Raw genomic sequence first — 14,199 nt, forward strand, 5'->3', positions numbered from 1 at the left:
TATCCTAAGGTGCGGCGGGCGGGGTGGGGGGAAGGATGATTTAACATTAACCACTGAAAATTCCCTTAACCCAGCAGGTTTCCTAACAGGGGATCTAAATCTTAATTACCATACAGAGGTCTGACCAGACCTAGGAGGAACTCCCTTCAGGACAGGACGATCAATGGTTCCTCCCAGGTAATTGAAGGGAAAAAAAAAAGCCATCTATACCAAATCTAAGTTAATTTGGACAAAACAAGGTCTTATTAATAGCAAAAGATAATTAAAATCCCAAACTTACAAAGTTTTCAACAAAAGTAAAGTTTGCCAAAAGTTAACAGTGTAACGTGTATTATAGTAACTTCTAATCTTGTGGCCTTAGACAGTCTAGTCCACAGACATAAAGGAAGTTTGCTTTAGAAAAGAATGGTTATCATCTTTGGAAAAAAAAAAAAGGAGAGGGGGAAGGGGGGGAAGAATTTATGAAAAAAGAGTGTTATATGGTAAATTCTTGTCCTGAAATAAATTAACTGGTTGTTTAAAGAAAGAAATGTTTGTAATAAGTCAGAAAGTTGAGGTAGGTCGAAGAATTGTCTATGAAAGTCATTAAAGAGAAAAATGTTATAAAAAAAGAATTTATGCAAGAAATGTTGTATAATTTAAAAGTAACTAGGCCTCCTGAATGTAAAACTATTGGGAAAAAAACAGTTTATGTGCAAGGCGTATTCGAAAAGTAAAATACACCTTTGGTAGAAGGATTATAAGGAGGCATTGTAATACCTAACCTTGTTTTAACATGAATAGATTCTCCCTTAGAAAACTCACCTTGTTAGATACCTCACCTTGTTTTAATGTAAAAAGACTCTCCCTTAGCTGAGAAAACCTGAGGGGCTCCATTTGACTCCTTCATTTGCAAGACATCAAGGGCTCCTTACCCATCCCTTTCCTCAAAGACTTAACTTGTGCAAGCTGACTCTCAGCATATCAAAGAGTACAATTAACTGATAAGGTACTGAGGCAAGTAATGCCTGCAGTTTCCAGGAATTTGCTCAGGAGATAGTATCATAAAGCCCCCGCATTTGTGTCCAGCAGATAACACCCAGAGCTCCCACACCTATCACCTTGTGATGAATTTAAAGCCCCTGCACCTGGAACTGTTTGTTTTCCTGTAACCATTTGTCTTTTTAACTTTTTTGTCTGTTTTACTTCTGTAAGATTGCTACAGCTAAAATGCCCCTCACCTCTCTAAACCAAAGTATAAAAGAAAATCTAGCCCCCTCTTCAGGGCCGAGAGAATTTTGAGCATTAGCTGTCTCTTGGTTGCCGGCTAATAAAGGACTCCTGAATTCGTCTCAAAGTGTGGCATCTCCCTAACTTGCTTGGTTACAACAGCATAAGAATGTAAATTTTTGCCTACATTAAAAGGTTAAAAAAATTGTTTTGAAAGTTTAAGCAAGCTTTAAAACATTAATTATAAAAAAAAATCTGTGTGTAAACATATTAGCTAAAGTTAAAGAGGTATCACCCAGTTTTTCTGTGATGTGTGGTGGTATTGTGGTGGACCTTTACTGGGCACTCTGCCGAATAACTGGAGTGGCACTTGTGCTTTAGTCCAGTTGGCTATCCCTTTCACCCTGGCATTTCATCAACCAGAGGGAGGAAAACTAAAGACATCATAAAGCAAGAGAAGCCCCTTATGGGTCTTTTGACTCTCACGTCCATTTAGACACAATTAGAGTCCCATGGGGAATACCAGTCAATTTAAAGCTTGAAATCAAATAGCTGCAGGATTTGAGTCAATATTTTGGTAGGTGAGAGTTAATAAAAATGTAAATTAGATAAACTACATCTATTACAACCAACAGCAAAGAGCTTTTCATGAGTTAAAAGAAAAACTCATGTCAGCCCCAGCCCTGGGGCTACCTGATCTGACAAAACCCTTTACACCCTATGCGTCAGAAAGAGAAAAAATGGCAGAGTTTTAACCCAGACTGTGGGGCCCTGACCAATGCCAGTGGCCTATCTCTCAAAATGACTAGACAAGGTTTCCAAAGGCCGGCCCCCATGTTTAAGGGCCCTGGCAGCAACAGTCCTGTTAGCACAAGAAGCAGATAAACTAACCCTTGGGCAAAACCTGAATATAAAGGCCCCCCCATGCTGTGGTAACTTTAACAACTACCAAAGGGCATCACTGGTTAACAAATGCTAGATTAACCAAGTACTAAAGCTTGCTATGTGAAAATCTCCACGTAACCATTGAAGTTTGTAACACTCTAAACCCCACCACCTTGCTCCTGGTATCAGAGAGCCCAGTTGAACATAACTGTGTAGAAGTGCTGGACTCAGTTTATTCTAGCAGGCCGAACCTCTGAAACCATCCTTGAACATCAGTAGACTGTGAGTGGTATGTGGACGGGAGCAGCTTCGCCAACCCCTGCAAAGTGACTCTGAAGAAGACGACAAGCCCTGCTCCAGTCACACTCAGAAGCTCACTGGTCCACGCACGGCTAAATCATGAGAAAACTCATCGCAGGACTCATTTTCCTTAAAATTTAGACTTGTACAGTAAGGACTTTAACTGACCTTCCTCAGACTGAGGACCGTTCCCAGTGTATACACCAAGTCATGGAGGTAGGACAAAAAGTTGCTGCAGTCCTATAATTTTACGATCATTATAAGTGTACCGGGACTCTAAAAAAAAAAACTTGTTTGTATAATGCTATTCTATGCAAGGTATGTAGCCCAGGAAATGACCAACCTGATGTGTGTTTTGACCCATCTTAGCCTTCCATGACCACAGTTTTTGAAATAAGATTAAGGACTGAGGACTTGTGGAGGCTCATAAATGATATGAGTAAAGTGTTAGCCAAAACAAAAGAAAAAAGGGTGCCCAAGCAAGTCACCTTGAAGTTTGATGTCGGTGCTGTCATTCATAGTAATAAGTTGGGAATAGAGTGCAGTTCTTTTAATCAGGAAAGAGGCCGTATGGCAGAAAACAAGTGCACTTGTCAGAATTAGGGCTGTGTGGAAATAAAAGTGGATACTGGTCTTGTGTCATTTAGGCTACTTGGATAAAAAATAAAAAAGACCCTGTTCACCTTCAGAAAAGGAAAAGTGGCCCTTCCTGTACCAGTGGTCAGTGTAACCCCTCAGAATTAGTAATAACCGACCCCTTTGATTCTTGCTGGAAAAAAAGGGAGCGTGTAACCCTAGGAATTGATAGGGCTGGACTAGATCCTCGAGTAAATATCGTGGTTTGAGGAGAAGTTTATAAACGCTCTCCTGAGCCAGTATGTCAAACCTTCTACAATGAACTGAATGTGCCAGTACCAGAAATTCCAGGAAAAACAAAAAATTTGTTTTTGCAATTAGCTGAGCATGTAGCCCAGTCTCTCAATGTCACTTCATTTTATGTATGTAGAAGAACTGTAATAGGAGATCAATGGCCATGGGAAGCCCGAGAATTTGTACCTACAGACCCAGTTCCTGATGAACTCCCAGCTCAAAAGAATCACCTGATAACTTCTAGGTCCTAAAAGCCTCAATCATTAGACAATACTGTATATAGCAAGAGTAAGGAAGGACTTCGCCCTTCCTGTAGGAAGATTCAGCTGCCTTAGGCAAAAACTGTACAATAGTACTCCAAAAACAGCCACCTAGTGGAGTTCAAACCACACTAAGAAAAATCCATTTAGTAAATTCCCGAAGTTGCAAACTGTGTGAACCCACCCAGAGTCCCACCGGGACTGGACAGCCCCCACTGGATTATACTGGACATGTGGGCATGGAGCTTACACCAAATTACCTGACCAGTGGGCAAGTAGTTGTGTTATTGGCACTATTAAACCATCTTTCTTCCTACTGCCCATGAAAACAGGTGAACTGCTGGGCTTCCCTGTCTGGGCTTCCTGCAAAAAGAGAAGCATAGTTACAAAAAATTAAAAAGATGATGAATGGCCCCCTGAGAGAATAATACAATATTACAGGCCTGGTACTTGGGCACAAGAGAGCTCATGGGGATGCCAGACCCCCATTTACACGCTCAACCAAATCATACGGTTACAAACTGTCTTAGAAATAATCACTAATAAGACTGGCAGAGCCTTGACTATTCTGGCCTGGCAAGAAACTCAGATGAGAAATGCTATCAGAATAGATTAGCTCTCAACTACTTGCTAACAGCTGAAGGAGAGGTCTGTAGAAAATTTAACCTTACTAATTGCTGTCTACACATAGATGATCAAGGGCAAGTAGTTGAAGACATAGTTAGAGATATGACAAAACTGGCACATGTGCCCGTGCAGGTGTGGCATGGATTTGATCCATGTTTGGAAAATGGTTCCCAGGGCTAAAAAGATTTAAAACTCTTATAATAGGAGTTACAATAGGAATAGAAACCTGCTTATTGCTCCCTTGTTTGCTACCTGTATTTCTTCAAATGATAAAAAGCTTCACGCTACCTTAGTTCACCAAAATGATACCCCTATAGCAAAATACAGGCTAATAAGAGAAAAGGTAACAAATTTATTTAACAGAGTTTTACATGACATGGGAAACTTCAGAAAGGAAGACCCAAAGAACCAGAGAAAAGTGTATTTTTATGCTTGGATGTTATGAAGAATGGACAGTCATACAGAAATGTGATTGTACAAAAAGCAGGTATGACCTAATGGTACTAAACTGTAGGGAACTCAGCAAGGCTTGTCTGTTCAGGTACTTCTTGGCCTCTTTGTCTTTTCCTCCTGGTATAGGGCAGGCCACCTGCACATGAGGGTCTTAAGACCTCCTTCCAAGGAAGGTAGATCAGAGAATTCCTTTATGTCCAGCTGTCACACAGAAAGGCTGGGGTAACCTTCTTGCTTCTGAGATCCACCCCATCATCTTCAGTTCAAAGAAGTTTGGGGTTGCATTTTCTGAGCCCTGACAATGATTTAGTAGAGAGAATTCAAAGCATCAAACGAGGGCTGAACTTCTGAATACTAGAAAGTACCCTAGGAATTACATCATTAAAACCAGTAGTGCCACTCATTCCTAAATTCATATGGAATCTCAGAGACCCCGAGTAGCCAAAACAATCTTGAAAAAGCAGAACAAAGTTAGAGAAGTTACACTTCCTAATTTCAAAACTTACTACAAAGCTACAGTAATCAAAACAATATGGTACTGGCAAGAAGACAGATACATAGACCAACAGAATAGAATAGATAACCCAGAAATAAACCAGGCACATATGGTCAATTGATTTTTGACAAGGGTGCCAGGATCATTAAATTGGGCAAAGGGCAGTGTTTTCAACAAATGATACTGAAAAAACTGGACACTAAAGGGCACTAGATTTTAGTGTGGCATTATGCCACCACAAATATGCCTTTTTGGCATGTGGATTATCTCAAGCTAAGGCCAGTGAGAACACACAGACACAGGAAAAGCTCTAAAAACAGTGTGCACGTTTTTCTTTTATTTTTTAAAGGAAACTTCCACTTGCAGAGATGGCTTCTGAGTCTCCTGTACCAGAAAGAAAAGGACATTTACTCTAATCAATGGAGATGGCACCAACTTAAATCTGTATAACACACCTTACTAAACAATGATAATTTCACTGGTCTTGTTTCTATAACTTGCCTCCCCCACTCAGAAGCCCAAAGCCCCTTTCGTTTTAGCCTAAGAAGATATTTGAAACCATGACCTAACCTCATCTCCAGGCGCTTCCATGTGTACATGTGCAACAAACACGTTAATGAACTTCTGTTTGGTCCTCTGTTAATCTGCCATTGTCCAGTCTTATTTACAGGACTCCAGCTGGAGAACCTAAGATGGGTAGAGAAAAATACTTTTTTCCACACCTACAATATCCATATGCAAAAGAATGAACTTGGACCTTACAACATAAACAAAAATTAACTAAAAATGGGTTAAAGGTCTAAATGTAAGACGTAAAACTATAAAACTCAGAAAAAAACACTGGAGAAAAGCTTCATGACATTAGATTTGGCAATGATTTCATGGGTATGACACCAAAAGCACAGTCTATGAAAAATAAACAGGCCGGGTGCAGTGGCTCATGCCTATAATCCCAGCATTTTGGGAGGCTGAGGCAGGTGGATCACTTGAGGTCAGGAGTTTGAGACCAGCCTGGTCAACATGGTGAAACCCTGTCTTTAGTAAAAATACAAAAAAAAAAAATTAGTGGGCATGGTGGCAGCCGTCTGTAATCCCAGCTACTCAGGAGGCTGAGGCAGGAGAATCACTTGAAACTGGGAGGCGGAGGTTGCAGTGAGCCGAGATCGTGCTACTGCACTCCAGCCTGGGCAACAAGAGTGAAACTCCTTCTCAATAAATAAATAAATAGGACTACATCAAAATTTAAAACTTTTGCATATCAAAAGATACTATCAAAAGAGTAACAAACAAACCCCACAGAATGAGGACAAATATTTGCAAGTCATCTGTCTGATAAGGGATTAATATCCAGAAAATATAAAGCACTCAATAACGACAAAAAATAAGCAACCCAATTAAAAAATATGCAAAGGACTTGAATAGACATCAATAAGCAGATGAAAAGATATTCATCACTAGTCATTAGGGAAATGCAAATTGAAACTACGATGAGATATCAGTTCATACCCACAAGATTGGCTATTATTTTTAAAAATAGAAAATAGAAAATAAATATTGGACAGGATGTAAAGAAATTGGAACGCAAGTGCATTACTGGTGGGAATATAAAACAATACAGCTGCTGTGGAAAGCAGTTTGGTGGTTACTAAAAAAAAGACAAACATAGAATTAATATATAACCTAGAAATTCAACTCTTGGATATACACCCAAAGAAATGAAAGCAAGGATTTACACCGAGACTTGTGCATGAATGTTTATTGCAGCATTATTCACAATAGCACCCCATCCCACTACCACCAATTTTGAGTTATACGACTTACACATAAAATGGAAGAGGATAGGAAATAGACTCTTAAATGGCAAAAATCTGAAAGAGTGAAAGCCTAGTTTTATTTATTATTTTTATTCTTTGTTTTATTTCTTTTTTGAGACAGAGTCTCTGTTTCCCAGGCTGGAGTACAGTGGCACCATCTCAGCTCACTGCAACCTCTGCCTCCCAGGTTCAAGCAACTCTCCTGCCTCAGCCTCCTAAGTAGCTGGGACTACAGACACGCCACCACACCCAGCTAATTTTTGTATTTTTAGTAGAAATGGGGTTTCACCATGTTGGCCAGACTAGTCTCAAACTCCTGAACTCAGGTGATCGGCCTGCATTGGCCTCCCAAAGTGCTGGGATTATAGGCATGAGCCACCATACCTGGCCTAAAGCCTAGTTTTAAATTCACAGTGCAGGGTCCTTGAGCCCATAAAGATGCCCCATAAATGTTTGATGAATGAGTACTCATGTTTCAAGGCCCAGTTCAAATGTCATCTCCTTCAAGAAGCTCTCCTCACTTAGCCTGCATGCTCTGTGCTCTGGTGGAATGACTGTGTGTCTATAACAGAGGGTGGAGTCAGGGAGGGAGAGTGATTTAACAGAGTGGACCAAGCACAGCTTACATTCCAGTCCCTGCTCTGTCCTAAGCTGTGTCATTTTGGACAAGTTACTTAGCCTTCCTGAATTTCCTCATATGGAAAGCAGAGCAATCATTCCTACCTCTTAGAATTGCTCTGAGCATTGTTAAAGGGCCACACACAATGAGCACAGAGCACTCAGTAAATGCTATAATGCTATGATGACCACATCCCTATTCTTATAGCAGTAGACTGAATCCTCCCTAGAGGGAACATCTCTCTACCTCTGTACCCCTTTTGTAATCACGTGATGGTTCTTCCTGACTGCTGCACAGACAAAACCAATTCACTGAGACTGTGGTATTGCAGTAAAGAAATAGTTAAATTAACACGAGGCTGGCTACATGACAGAACTGGAGTTATCACTCAAATGAGTCTCCCTAAAGACTCAAAGAGAAGAGTTTTTCAAGGATAGTTGGTGGGCAGGGGACTAGGGAATGGGTGCTGCTGATTGGTTGGGGATGTAATCATCAGAGTGTGGAAAATGGCCCTTATGTGCTGAGTCCACTCCTTCATGAGGCCACAGGACCAGTTGAGTCATGAGTCATGGGTCTCAGTGAGCTCATTCTGAAAAACATCCAAAAAAACCAATCTTAGGTTCTATAATAGTGATGTTATCTATAGGAGCAACTGGGGAAGTCACAAATCTTGTGATCCTTGGCACATGACTCTTGAGCAGTAAGGGATTAGGATTATAGAAACTATGCCTACAAGCCAGGTGTGGTGGCTCACCCCTGTAATCCCAAGCACTTTGGGAGGCCAAAGTGGGCAGATTGCTTGAGCCCAGGAATTCCAGACCAGCCTGGGAAACATGGCAAAACCCCATCTCTACTGAAAATAGAAAAATTAACCAGGCATAGTGGCCCATGTGTGTAGTCCCAGCTACTCTGGAGGCTGAGGTGGGAGGATCACCTGAACCTGGGAGGCAGACGTTTCAGTGAGCTGAGATCACACCACTGCACTCCAGCCTGGGCCACAGTGTGGCCCTGGTGTGGTGGCACATGCCTGTAATCCCAGCAACTTCAGTGACTGAGGCCTGAGAATCACTTGAACCCGGGAGGCAAAGGTTGCAGTGAGCAGTGATAGTGCCACTGCACTCTAGCCTGAGTGATAGAGTGAGACTGAAAAAAAAGAAAAAAGAAAAAGAAAAAAGGAAAGAAAGAAAAAGAGAGAGAGGGAGGGAGGAAGGCAGGGAGGAAGGAAGAAACTATGCCTATATTTTAGCAGATTCAGGCCCCTTCCATAATCCTAATCTTGTGGCCTTCACTGGTTTTACAAAGATGGTTTCAGTCCCCTGAACAAGGAGGTAGCTAGTTTCAGAGAGGGGCTATTATCATCCCCACTTCAAAGTTAAAATATAAACTAAATTTCTCCCATTGTTAGCTGTCCCACACCCAGGAATGAGCAAGGATAGACTGTGAGGCTAGCAGCAAGATGGAGTCAGCCCTGCTAGATTTCTGTCACTGTCATAACATTTGCAAAGGCGATTTCACTTTTTCCCTCACTCAGACACACAGCTCCTGGCCCCTGGTCAAGAGTCAGCTAATGAATGAGTGAGCAAATGAGTGAATGAATGAATGCATGTTAAATCAACCTATTGTCCAGGGGGGCCTCCTGGGGTAGGAACGGCTGGAGACAGGGAAGCTCAGGAATATCACCCACAGCACCAACCTCAGACATTCAGCCTCTTTCATTCCACGTCAGCCCAAAGGAAACACTTACCTTCATGTGGTAACCAATGGCCTCCCCCAGCCAGTTCCTCAGGACCTGAGGGTGCTACAGCCTCCAAATTGCCCTTATGCCAAGGACTTCTGCCAAAAGGTGGTATCACTTGGCCTGTGTTTTGGATTTCAGTGTTATTTGTTTTTCCTCCTGCTCATGACCTTTCATAATGTCTGAAACATGATATTCCCAGCAGATTTGCTCATTCCTCTATTTTAGGAAAATATTATAGGGGCAGAAGGAAAACTTCTTCTGAAGGTTTACTGAAAAATCAACTTACAAAAGTCAGATGAATTGGAGGAAAAGCATACAAAATGCATACAAAATACGGGGAGCATCACAGAGTGATTACCCAACCCACCAATGGGTTGCAGAAGCTTCTGTGTGAGCTCAGAGCATGGTCAAAACAAGGCTATGGTGATGAATCTGGTTATGGGAGGGGAGGGGAATGAGAGCTGCCTAGCAAAGAAAGTCTTGTTATGTAAATAAAACCTCACAGGCAGCAGCCCTCAGAAAGAATAGATGCTAAATGTTTCTTTCAGACCTTTAAAATTGACAGATTCTTAGTTCATCTTTCCTGGATTATGACAAGTGAGAGCCTGGCTTCCTCTATGCAGATTCTCTGTAGATGCAAATTGTCCCCACAAAAGACAGCTTTGCAGGGCTACTTCTGTATGCTGGCTCTCTGGCAGCCATCTCGAAATATGTCAAAGAAATGTATTTTAGGGTAAAATATTTTTATTTCCTTCATTATCAAAAAGTAATGTGCTATTTCTGTAACTGCATTTTCTCTGTTAGTTCAATAGTGGTGACACGTGTTGTCTTGTTTATTAACGATAAACCAGTGGTTCTAACCTGGGGAGTGGGTGAGTAATGTTCCCCCCGAGGGGACATTCTACAATGTCTGAAGACATTTGACGGGAGGCAGTGCTAGGAGCATCTAGTGGCCAGAGGCCAGGGAGACTGCTAACATCCTGCAATGCAGAGGACAGCCCTCACCACATAGAATTGCCTGTCTCAAAACATCAGTGGTGCTGAGGTAGAAGCATCGCCCTATAACCTAAAAGAAGAAAGGTAGTCATCACTGTTAAATGGTAGTTTTCAAAAAAGACAAAATCATGACTCTCACACAGATATTAAAAATGAACCCATGGTAAAGATTCGATTTTACTCATGAGGGAAGCAGACAAATACTATAGCCAGTTTAAAAGAAACTCCAAAGAGCAAATTTATGGATCAGTTGTATGAAAATTGATATGCAAATTGAGGCAAAATGGTTTTCCCGCAGTGGGAGGGAAGTTAATTGAACCGCCAGCAGACGGGACATAATTTGCATCCCACACTGTGGAGTGGGCGGGTGATTTACAGTGATTTACAGAACTGTAAAATAGCTCCCATGGAACCAGAATCATACAGAAGGGTGTTCTGTGAACTACATCAGGGCAAAACACTGATGCTTATCAGAATTAAATGTTTGTTCCATGAAGGTCAGTTTAAAGTCATTTGAGGATGAAGGACTAACTTAAAGAAAAGTTTCAACATCAGAGTATTATTTTTATTTTCTTCTTAGAGTCTCATTCTTTCACCCAGGCTGGAGTGCAGTGGCACAATCTTGGCTCACTGCAACATCCAGCTCCTAGGTTAAAGCGATTCTCCTGCCTCAGCCTCCCAAGTAGCTGAGATTACAGGCACCTGCCGCCATGCCCAGCTAACTTTTGTGTGGTTTTTTGTGGGAATGGGGTTTCACCATGTTGGCCAGGGTGGTCTCAAGCTCCTGACCTTGGGTGATCAGTCTCCCAAAGTGCTGTGATTACAGGCATGAGCCACCATCCCTGGCCTCATCTGGTTGTTTAGAACAGACTTTCTGAAGCTTCAATGTGCATATGATCACCTGGGATCTTCATGTCTAGGATGAAGTTTGAGTCTTGATGTTTGTAACAAGCTCCCAGGTTAGGCCAGCCAATACTACCAGTTGATGGACACACTTTGAGTAGCAAAGGTTGGAGAAAAGAAATTCCTTTATTACAAAGTAAGGAAACCAAAGACACAAACACTACAAATAGGTGTGGTTATAGATCTCACCAGTCTCTTGAGCTGAGAAATAAGCCTTTGAAATCCTTAAAACACCCAAAGCATCAGAATTTGCAGGACACAAACCAGACCAGGATACTGGGACTCTTTGGTGTGGAAGACTAGTACATCCAAAAAAGATGTAGTCATCCAACAGGTTGTTCCTGCTACTGCACAGACAACGCCAGTTCACTGAGTCCATGGTATTGCAGTAAAGAAAGAGTTTAACTTGAGGCCAGCTACATGGGAGAACTCAAGTCACTCTCTCCACAGGCTCAGAAGCTAGAGTTTTTCCAAGATAGTTTGGTGGACACTGGACTAGAGAATGGGTGCTGCAGATTGGTTGGGGATGCAATCACAGGGAGGCAGGAGAACAGGGTCTGGAGGCAGGGAACATAAGGCCAATTCACGCTGACTTCCTAGAACTAAATCAAATGGAAAGGCTTCCATTACGGCAGGAAATATCCTCTCCATTTACATAGGGCATACACCAAGTAACTAAAAGGAACCTCTAGAAGGTATTTAAACCCAAGAAAATTCTGTAACTGGGCTCTTGAGCTCCTATGCTCAGGCCGGCTCCCACCCTGTAGAATGTATTTTTCATTTTCAATACATCTCTGCTTTTGTTGCTTCATTCTTTCCTTGCTTTGTTTGTGTGTTTTGTCCAATTCTTTGTTCAAGATGCCAAGAACCTGGACACCCTCCACCAGTAATAATAGAGGTATGGAAAACAGTCTTTGTGTGCTGAGTCCACCTCTGGGTAGGGGGCCACAGGACCGGTGGAATCATAAGACCTGGGTCCAGGTGGGGTCAATCTGAAAAACTTCTCAAAAGACCATTCTTAGGTTCTACAATAGTGATGTTATCTACAGGAGCAATTGGGGAAGTCACAAATGTTATGACCCCTGGCCACATGACTCCTGAGCAGTAAGGGATTATAGAAACTGTGCTTAAATGTTAGCAGAATTCAGGCCCCGCCCATAATCTTAATCCTGTGGCCTTTCATTAGTTTTAAGAAGGTGTTTTCAGTCCCTGAACAAGGAGGAAGTTAGTTTTAGGGAGAAACTATTATCATCCTTGTTTCAAAGTTAGACTATAAACTAAATTACTCCCATGATTAGCTTGGCTTATGTCCAGGAATGAGCAAAGACAGCCAGCCTGTGAGGCTAGCAGCAAGATGAAGTCAGCTATGCCAGGCTTCTGTCAGTCATAACCTTTGCAAAGGTGGCTTCAAAGATGGGAGGGGTTGCCTTTGGGGAGTCCAGGATGAGGTAAAAATAATAAACAAACAAAATAATAAAGAAAACAAAGATGGGAGGGGTGAATGCTGGATAAAAGATAAGGCTTTAAGTCAACTTCAAATAATGAGGTTCAGAAAATGTGACTAAGTATGGAGTTTATTCAAGCCCAAAGGTTGCAGATGGCCACCTGGGAGACATCAACTCCAAATGACGGGCGTTAGTGTTTCCAAAATGGAGAAGTTCAGGTTTCACTTATGTTGGCAGAGACAGAGAAGTTTTAGCAGGATCACAGCATTTTCCATAGGAGACCAGTGCACATGTTGAAGTGGCCGCATTGTCTGGGGTAAATACCCTGGTTCGTCATTTCGTGCCAGGAAATTTTAGGACATGAACACAGATGAGGATTTTAGGAGCAGAGGTTTAATAGGCAAAAGAAAGAGAAAGGAAAACGGTTCTCTCTAGTAAGAGAGAGGGGCTCCTGAGAGGAAAAGACTGGCTGGTGGCGGAGTCCGTTAGATTTTATAGGCAGGCTTGAGGAGGCAGTGTCTGATTTACGTAGGGCCCACAGGTTGGTTCCATCAGGTGTGATGTACACATAGCGCATGGGGAAGGCTGGGCACTCCACCCTAATCTTATTATGCAAATGGGCTTTCCAGTTCACCAGCACCATCTTATCTGCTCCTTACTGTACAAGTGGCTGGTAAAGGGAGAAGGAAAGACGGAGCCACCATTTTGAACACGCCTAATCCCAAGTAGCTTTCTCTGCCAGCGTTCACCCGTACAAGCTTCCAGCTCGGTTGTCTATGTCTGCAGCTCGATTTTACAGGCTGCTCTTTGTTAGAAAATGATTTGGGGGCTGCTTTTCATTAAAAATAAAAACCTTACAGAGGACTCCAGTAGTGTCACTATCTGTCTAGATAATTTCCTCTTAACTCCTATACCAATGTTACAGCAATTTGGTTACAGATTGCTACTATTAACAGAAAAGTCAAACTCTGTAAGTTATTTTAAAGAGTTCCATTCTGAGCCTATATGAATGACTGAAGCCTAGGGAAACAGTCTCATCAGGTCCTGAGAAAGTGCGCCCAAGGAAGTTGGGCTACAGTTCTGTTTTGTACACTTTAGGGAGGATGGAATTACAGGCAAACACATAAATGAGTGAATGGAAGGTACACGTTGGTTTGGCCTGAAAAGGTGGGATATCTTGAAGTGGGGACTTCCGGGTTATAGGTAGATTCAGAGATTCTTTATTTTGCAATTGGTTAAAGGCTCTGTCTAAAACTTGGAGTCAGCAGAAAGTAATGTTTTATGATGAGAATGCTATGTAGCAAGATTCATGGCTTGCAGATATGACTTAACCATTGCCTTGCATGGCCTTAGTCTTGTTTATGATTTGGTATCTTATTGCCACAAAGAGTCTGTTCTGTCAGTTGTATAATCTCTATTTTAACGTTAATACTGATCAGTTACTGTGCCTAAACTCCAGAAGGAGGGGGTATAAGAAAAGGTGTCCAACCTCCCTTCCCATTGTGACTGGGAATTCCATTTTTAAGGTTTTTCTGGGGTCCCCTTTGTCAAGAGGGTGTCTGTTCAGTTGGTCAGGGACTTAGG

The 14,199-nt window shown here is 42.0% G+C and overlaps 1 long non-coding RNA gene across 1 annotated transcript; it reads right to left on the bottom strand.

Annotated features, from left to right (window-relative positions):
• Positions 1-4,569: 4,569 nt before the first annotated feature.
• LOC140709064 (uncharacterized) lies at positions 4,570-9,645 on the bottom strand. Its single transcript, XR_012089396.1, has 3 exons — positions 9,278-9,645; positions 5,671-5,787; positions 4,570-5,484 (listed from the first exon to the last, which is right to left on the bottom strand). It is a non-coding gene; the product is annotated as an uncharacterized lncRNA (long non-coding RNA).
• Positions 9,646-14,199: the final 4,554 nt, after the last annotated feature.

Source organism: Chlorocebus sabaeus, chromosome 18 (genome assembly GCF_047675955.1).
Source record: "Chlorocebus sabaeus isolate Y175 chromosome 18, mChlSab1.0.hap1, whole genome shotgun sequence".
Taxonomy (NCBI): Eukaryota; Metazoa; Chordata; class Mammalia; order Primates; family Cercopithecidae; genus Chlorocebus; species Chlorocebus sabaeus.